The sequence below is a fragment of the Mustelus asterias genome, chromosome 5 (assembly GCF_964213995.1).
Source record: "Mustelus asterias chromosome 5, sMusAst1.hap1.1, whole genome shotgun sequence".
Classification (NCBI taxonomy): Eukaryota; Metazoa; Chordata; class Chondrichthyes; order Carcharhiniformes; family Triakidae; genus Mustelus; species Mustelus asterias.
The window spans coordinates 5,225,859-5,232,785 of record NC_135805.1 but is presented as its reverse complement, the minus strand read 5'-3'; the positions used below and the strand labels follow the sequence as shown (position 1 = coordinate 5,232,785).

The 6,927-nt window shown below is 65.2% G+C and overlaps 1 protein-coding gene across 2 annotated transcripts in view; it reads left to right on the top strand.

The window, feature by feature from the left end:
• The first annotated feature begins 960 nt into the window (after positions 1–960).
• Positions 961–6,927, top strand: part of znf318 (zinc finger protein 318) — an 84,496-nt gene continuing 78,529 nt past the window's right edge. Inside the window, exon 1 of one of the 2 annotated variants that reach the window (XM_078212143.1) lies at positions 961–1,009. The gene's annotated coding sequence lies outside the window, so the exon portion shown is untranslated. Of the gene's footprint in view, positions 1,094–6,927 lie in introns of both variants that reach the window. The other variant, XM_078212144.1, reaches the window with a different exon arrangement.

The window sequence follows — 6,927 nt, the reverse complement described above, 5'->3', positions numbered from 1 at the left end:
GCAGAGTCATCAGGAGTATAGAAACACAGAGGGACCTAGGTGTGCAAGTCCACAAATCCTTGAAGGTGGCAACACAGGTGGAGAAGGTGGTGAAGAAGGCATATGGTATGCTTGCCTTTATAGGACGGGGTATAGAGTATAAAAGCTGGAGTCTGATGATGCAGCTGTATAGAACGCTGGTTAGGCCGCATTTGGAGTACTGCGTCCAGTTCTGGTCGCCGCACTACCAGAAGGACGTGGAGGCATTGGAGAGAGTGCAGAGAAGGTTTACCAGGATGTTGCCTGGTATGGAGGGTCTTAGCTATGAGGAGAGATTGGGTAGACTGGGGTTGTTCTCCTTGGAAAGACGGAGAATGAGGGGAGATCTAATAGAGGTATACAAGATTATGAAGGATGAACAGTGGGAAGCTTTTTCCCAGGTTGGAGGTGACGATCACGAGGGGTCACGGGCTCAAGCTGAGAGGGGCGAAGTATAACTCAGATATCAGAGGGACGTTTTTTACACAGAGGGTGGTGGGGGCCTGGAATGCGCTGCCAAGTAGGGTGGTGGAGGCAGGCACGCTGACATCGTTTAAGACTTACCTGGATAGTCACATGAGCAGCCTGGGAATGGAGGGATACAAACGATTGGTCTAGTTGGACCAAGGAGCGGCACAGGCTTGGAGGGCCGAAGGGCCTGTTTCCTGTGCTGTACTGTTCTTTATGTTATTTAGCTGTGTGTTGTTTTATTGGGGGTGTTATTTACACACTGCACTGTTTAGCTGTGTGTTGTTTTATTGGGGATGTTATTTAGCTGTGTGTTGTTTTATTGGGGATGTTATTTAGCTGTGTGTTCTTTTATTACACTGAGCAGTTGAACACCAGCTTTACCTCAGGCTGCGGTGTGTCGGCCTCCCCCGATGGCGCCCTCTGCTGCTCCGGCCCCATTAACCAGTGTGATGGAGCTGCACATGCGCGGTCTCACCATCACGGCATCCCCTGAGGTCTGTGCAGGACTGGCTCCATTTTGGTAACCGCCATTTGACGTCGTTTTTCTCTTGTTTGCAATTTTAGTTGATTGAAACCGAGAAGATTTTTTGATAAATGTTTACCGGTAATATGAACATTGGTATCGCTGTCCTCTGTTTGCCGAGCGGCTCACAGGTTGGCTGCGGCTGCTCATCCGCTTCGCGTCGGGAAGATCGGCCTGACGCTGCGCCTCAGTGACGCGCAGCCGCGGAGACTCTGCACGAGAGCGCGAGGCCCCCGTTTGTCTCCGGTCCGACCACGCGCGCGCCCACTCCCGCCTCGCGCGTCCCCTCGCGCCTTGTGCGCCCCGCAGACCGCCTCGTGCGCGCCCCCGCCCGCCTCGCGCGCGCCCCCGCCCGCCTCGCGCGCGCACCCCACCGCCTCGCGCGTGCATGCCCACGCCCGCATCGCGCGCCCCCCCAGGCAAGCGCGCGACCCCCTCCCAGGCTCGCGCGCGACCCCCCACCTCTCATGCTCGCGCGCGACCCCCCCTCCTCATGCTCGCGCGCGACCCCCCCTCCTCATGCTCGCGCGCGACCCCCCCTCCTCATGCTCGCGCGCGACCCCCCCTCCTCATGCTCGCGCGCGACCCCCCCTCCTCATGCTCGCGCGCGACCCCCCCTCCTCATGCTCGCGCGCGACCCCCCCTCCTCATGCTCGCGCGCGACCCCCCCTCCTCATGCTCGCGCGCGACCCCCCTCCTCATGCTCGCGCGCGACCCCCCTCCTCATGCTCGCGCGCGACCCCCCCTCCTCATGCTCGCGCGCGACCCCCCCTCCTCATGCTCGCGCGCGACCCCCCCTCCTCATGCTCGCGCGCGACCCCCCTCCTCATGCTCGCGCGCGACCCCCCTCCTCATGCTCGCGCGCGACCCCCCTCCTCATGCTCGCGCGCGACCCCCCTCCTCATGCTCGCGCGCGACCCCCCCTCCTCATGCTCGCGCGCGACCCCCCCTCCTCATGCTCGCGCGCGACCCCCCCTCCTCATGCTCGCGCGCGACCCCCCCTCCTCATGCTCGCGCGCGACCCCCCCTCCTCATGCTCGCGCGCGACCCCCCCTCCTCATGCTCGCGCGCGACCCCCCCTCCTCATGCTCGCGCGCGACTCCCCCCTCTCAGGCTCGCGCGCGACTCCCCCCTCTCAGGCTCGCGCGCGACTCCCCCCCCTCTCAGGCTCGCGCGCGACCCCCCCCCTCTCAGGCTCGCGCGCGACCCCCCCCTCTCAGGCTCGCGCGCGACCCCCCCCCTCTCAGGCTCGCGCGCGACCCCCCCCCTCTCAGGCTCGCGCGCGACCCCCCCCCCTCTCAGGCTCGCGCGCGACCCCCCCCCTCTCAGGCTCGCGCGCGACCCCCCCCCTCTCAGGCTCGCGCGCGACCCCCCCCCCTCTCAGGCCTCGCGCGCGACCCCCCCCCTCTCAGGCTCGCGCGCGACCCCCCCCCTCTCAGGCTCGCGCGCGACCCCCCCCCTCTCAGGCTCGCGCGCGACCCCCCCCCCTCTCAGGCTCGCGCGCGACCCCCCCCCTCTCAGGCTCGCGCGCGACCCCCCCCCTCTCAGGCTCGCGCGCGACCCCCCCCCTCTCAGGCTCGCGCGCGACCCCCCCCTCTCAGGCTCGCGCGCGACCCCCCCCTCTCAGGCTCGCGCGCGACCCCCCCCCTCTCAGGCTCGCGCGCGACCACCCCCCTCTCAGGCTCGCGCGCGACCCCCCCCCCTCTCAGGCTCGCGCGCGACCCCCCCTCTCAGGCTCGCGCGCGACCCCCCCCCTCTCAGGCTCGCGCGCGACCCCCCCCCCCTCTCAGGCTCGCGCGCGACCCCCCCCCTCTCAGGCTCGCGCGCGACCCCCCCCTCTCAGGCTCGCGCGCGACCCCCCTCCTCTCAGGCTCGCGCGCGACCCCCCCCCCTCTCAGGCTCGCGCGCGACCCCCCCCTCTCAGGCTCGCGCGCGACCCCCTCCCCTCCCAGGCTCGCGCGCGACCCCCCTCCCCCTCCCAGGCTCGCGCGCGGCCCCCTCCCCTCCCAGGCTCGCGCGCGACCCCCTCCCCCTCCCAGGCTCGCGCGCGACCCCCTCCCCCTCCCAGGCTCGCGCGCGACCCCCTCCCCCTCCCAGGCTCGCGCGCGACCCCCTCCCCCTCCCAGGCTCGCGCGCGACCCCCTCCCCCTCCCAGGCTCGCGCGCGACCCCCCTCCCCCTCCCAGGCTCGCGCGCGACCCCCTCCCCCTCCCAGGCTCGCGCGCGACCCCCTCCCCCTCCCAGGCTCGCGCGCGACCCCTCCCCCTCCCAGGCTCGCGCGCGACCCCCTCCCCCTCCCAGGCTCGCGCGCGACCCCCTCCCCCTCCCAGGCTCGCGCGCGACCCCCTCCCCCTCCCAGGCTCGCGCGCGACCCCCTCCCCCTCCCAGGCTCGCGCGCGACCCCCTCCCCCTGCCAGGCTCGCGCGCGACCCCCTCCCCCTCCCAGGCTCGCGCGCGACCCCCTCCCCCTCCCCCTCCCCCTCCCAGGCTCGCGCGCGACCCCCTCCCCCTCCCCCTCCCAGGCTCGCGCGCGACCCCCTCCCCCTCCCAGGCTCGCGCGCGACCCCCTCCCCCTCCCAGGCTCGCGCGCGACCCCCTCCCCCTCCCAGGCTCGCGCGCGACCCCCTCCCCCTCCCAGGCTCGCGCGCGACCCCCTCCCCCCTCCCAGGCTCGCGCGCGACCCCCTCCCCCTCCCAGGCTCGCGCGCGACCCCCTCCCCCTCCCAGGCTCGCGCGCGACCCCCTCCCCCTCCCAGGCTCGCGCGCGACCCCCTCCCAGGCTCGCGCGCGACCCCCTCCCCCTCCCAGGCTCGCGCGCGACCCCCTCCCCCTCCCAGGCTCGCGCGCGACCCCCTCCCCCTCCCAGGCTCGCGCGCGACCCCCTCCCCCTCCCAGGCTCGCGCGCGACCCCCCTCCCCCTCCCAGGCTCGCGCGCGACCCCCTCCCCCTCCCAGGCTCGCGCGCGACCCCCTCCCCCTCCCAGGCTCGCGCGCGACCCCCTCCCCCTCCCAGGCTCGCGCGCGACCCCCTCCCCCTCCCAGGCTCGCGCGCGACCCCCTCCCCCTCCCAGGCTCGCGCGCGACCCCCTCCCCTCCCAGGCTCGCGCGCGACCCCCTCCCCCTCCAGGCTCGCGCGCGACCCCCTCCCCCTCCCAGGCTCGCGCGCGACCCCCTCCCCCTCCCAGGCTCGCGCGCGGACCCCCTCCCCCTCCCAGGCTCGCGCCGCGACCCCCTCCCCCTCCCAGGCTCGCGCGCGACCCCCTCCCCCTCCCAGGCTCGCGCGCGACCCCCTCCCCCTCCCAGGCTCGCGCGCGACCCCCTCCCCCTCCCAGGCTCGCGCGCGACCCCCTCCCCCTCCCAGGCTCGCGCGCGACCCCCTCCCCCTCCCAGGCTCGCGCGCGACCCCCTCCCCCTCCCAGGCTCGCGCGCGACCCCCCTCCCCCTCCCAGGCCTCGCGCGCGACCCCCTCCCCCTCCCAGGCTCGCGCGCGACCCCCTCCCCCTCCCAGGCTCGCGCGCGACCCCCTCCCCCTCCCCGGCTCGCGCGCGACACCCTCCCCCTCCCAGGCTCGCGCGCGACACCCTCCCCCCCCCCCAGGCTCGCGCGCGACACCCTCCCCCCCCCCCCCAGGCTCGCGCGCGACACCCTCCCCCCCAGGCTCGCGCGCGACACCCTCCCCCCCCCGGCTCGCGCGCGACACCCACCCCCCCGGCTCGCGCGCGGCCCCCCCCCCCCCCAGGCTCGCGCGCGACCCCCCCCTGCCTAACGTGTGACCCCGCCTCACGCCCACTCTTCCCCTTAATGTGAACCGCCCAGCCCCCCCCCCCCTTAGGCATTTGCGCTGAACCTCCCTCCCGATAGATCTGAAGCAGATCATCCCTGGTCTTATTGAATGATGGAGCCGCGGGGCTAACTGACTTCCTCCTCTGTTCTTTAGGTGTGATTGAATCATGATGCGTATAACTGTAGCATTGCTTCTTGCAACTTGTCCTTGTGATAGAATCATAGAATCCCCACAGTGCAGAAGGAGGCCTCTCATATTTATCCTGCTATTCCCCTTGACCCTCGGGTTACTTTAGCAAGGCCAATCAACCTCGCCTGCACATTTCGGACTGTGGGAGGAAACTGGAGAACCCGGAGGAAACCCACGCATACACAGGGAGAAATTGCAAACTCCACACAGGCAGTGAGCCAAGCTGGAATTGAACCAATGTCCCCTGCACTGTGAGGCAGCAGTGTTAACCACTGTGCCACCGTGCCTCCCAACTAATGTTTCTGGACTCCATGTCTCTGAACCTTCACTGTTTTGAACTTACCATTCAGAAAGTGCCCTTTTCAGTTTTAGGTCACATCAGTATCTATTTTTGTCGGTTAACTAGATTGATACCTGGATTGAGTGGATTGGATAGGTTGAAAAGGCTGGGCTTGTGTCCACTGGAGTTTAGAAGAGTGAGGAGTGACTTGACTCTCTTGAAGTACACAAGATCCTTAAAGGTATTGACAAAGTGGATGTTGAACATGTTTCCTCTTGTGGGCGGGCCCAATACTTGGGGGCTCTGTTTTAAAATTAGGGGCTGCTCTTATGGGACAGGGGTGAGGAGAATATTTTTGCAAGGGTTGTGAGATTTTTGAACTGGTTCAGATGATGGTGGTGCTGGAAGCAGGGTCACTGAATATTTTTAAGGGAGGGGTGGATAGATTCTTGTTGGGCAGATGGGATTCTGGAACTCAACACCAAAAGATCAGTCATGATCTTATTGAATGACCAGCTTATATTTATTTATTTGTCGCAAGTAGGCTTATATTAACACTGCAATGAAGATACTGTGAAAATCCCCTCATCGCCACACTCCAGTGCCTGTTTGAGTACACTGAGGGAGAATTTAGCATCACCAATGCACCTAACCACCTTTTGGACTGTCGGAGGAAACCCACGCAGACACGGGGAGAATGTACAAACCCCACACAGCCAGTGACCCAAGCTGGGAATCGAACCCAGGTCCCTGGAGCTGTGAGGCAGCAGTGCTAACCATTGTGCCACCCATATTTCTAAAGACCTTTGCCTCCAAGTGGTCCATATCCCCCTATTCTCTGCCTGTTCACGTATCTGTCAAGATGCTTCCCTGGAAAAAAGACTCCCGACTGTCCATTCTATCTATGCCTCTCATCATTTTGTAAACTTCTATCAGGTTGCCCCTCAACCTCTGCCCTTCAAGTGAAAACAAACCAAGTTTGTCCAACCTCCCCTCATAGCTAATACTCTCCAAACTCTCTGTCTTCTATGACCAAGCCAGTTCCGTATCCATTTTACCAGCTCACCGCGGATCCCATGTTACTTCACCTTCTGTATTAGCCTGCCATGAGGGACATTGTCAAAGGCTTTGCAGAAGTTATGTGGATAATTCTCACCAAATGTGAGTAAACCCTGTCACTAAGAATCTTCTCCAGTTTCCCTACCACTGACATAAGGCTCACCAGCCTGAAATTTCCAGGATTATTCCTGTTGCCCTTATTAAACAAAGAACATTACATAAGAACTAGGAGCAGGAGTAGGCCATCCGGCCCCTCGAGCCTGCTCCGCCATTCAATAAGATCATGGCTGAGTGGACTCAGCTCCACTTACCCACGCCCGCTCACCATAACCCTTAATTCCTTTACTGTTCAAAAATTTGTCTATCCTTGCCTTCAACACATTCAATGAGGTAGCCTCAACTGCTTCACTGGGCAGGGAATTCCACAGATCCACAACCCTTTGTGTGAAGAAGTTCCTCCTCAACTCGGTCCTAAATCTGCTTCCCCTTATTATGAGGCCATGCCCCCTAGTTCTAGTTTCACCTGCCAGTGGAAACAACTTCCCTGCTTCTATCTTATCTATTCCCTTCATAATCTTATATGTTTTATAAGATCTTCCCTTATTC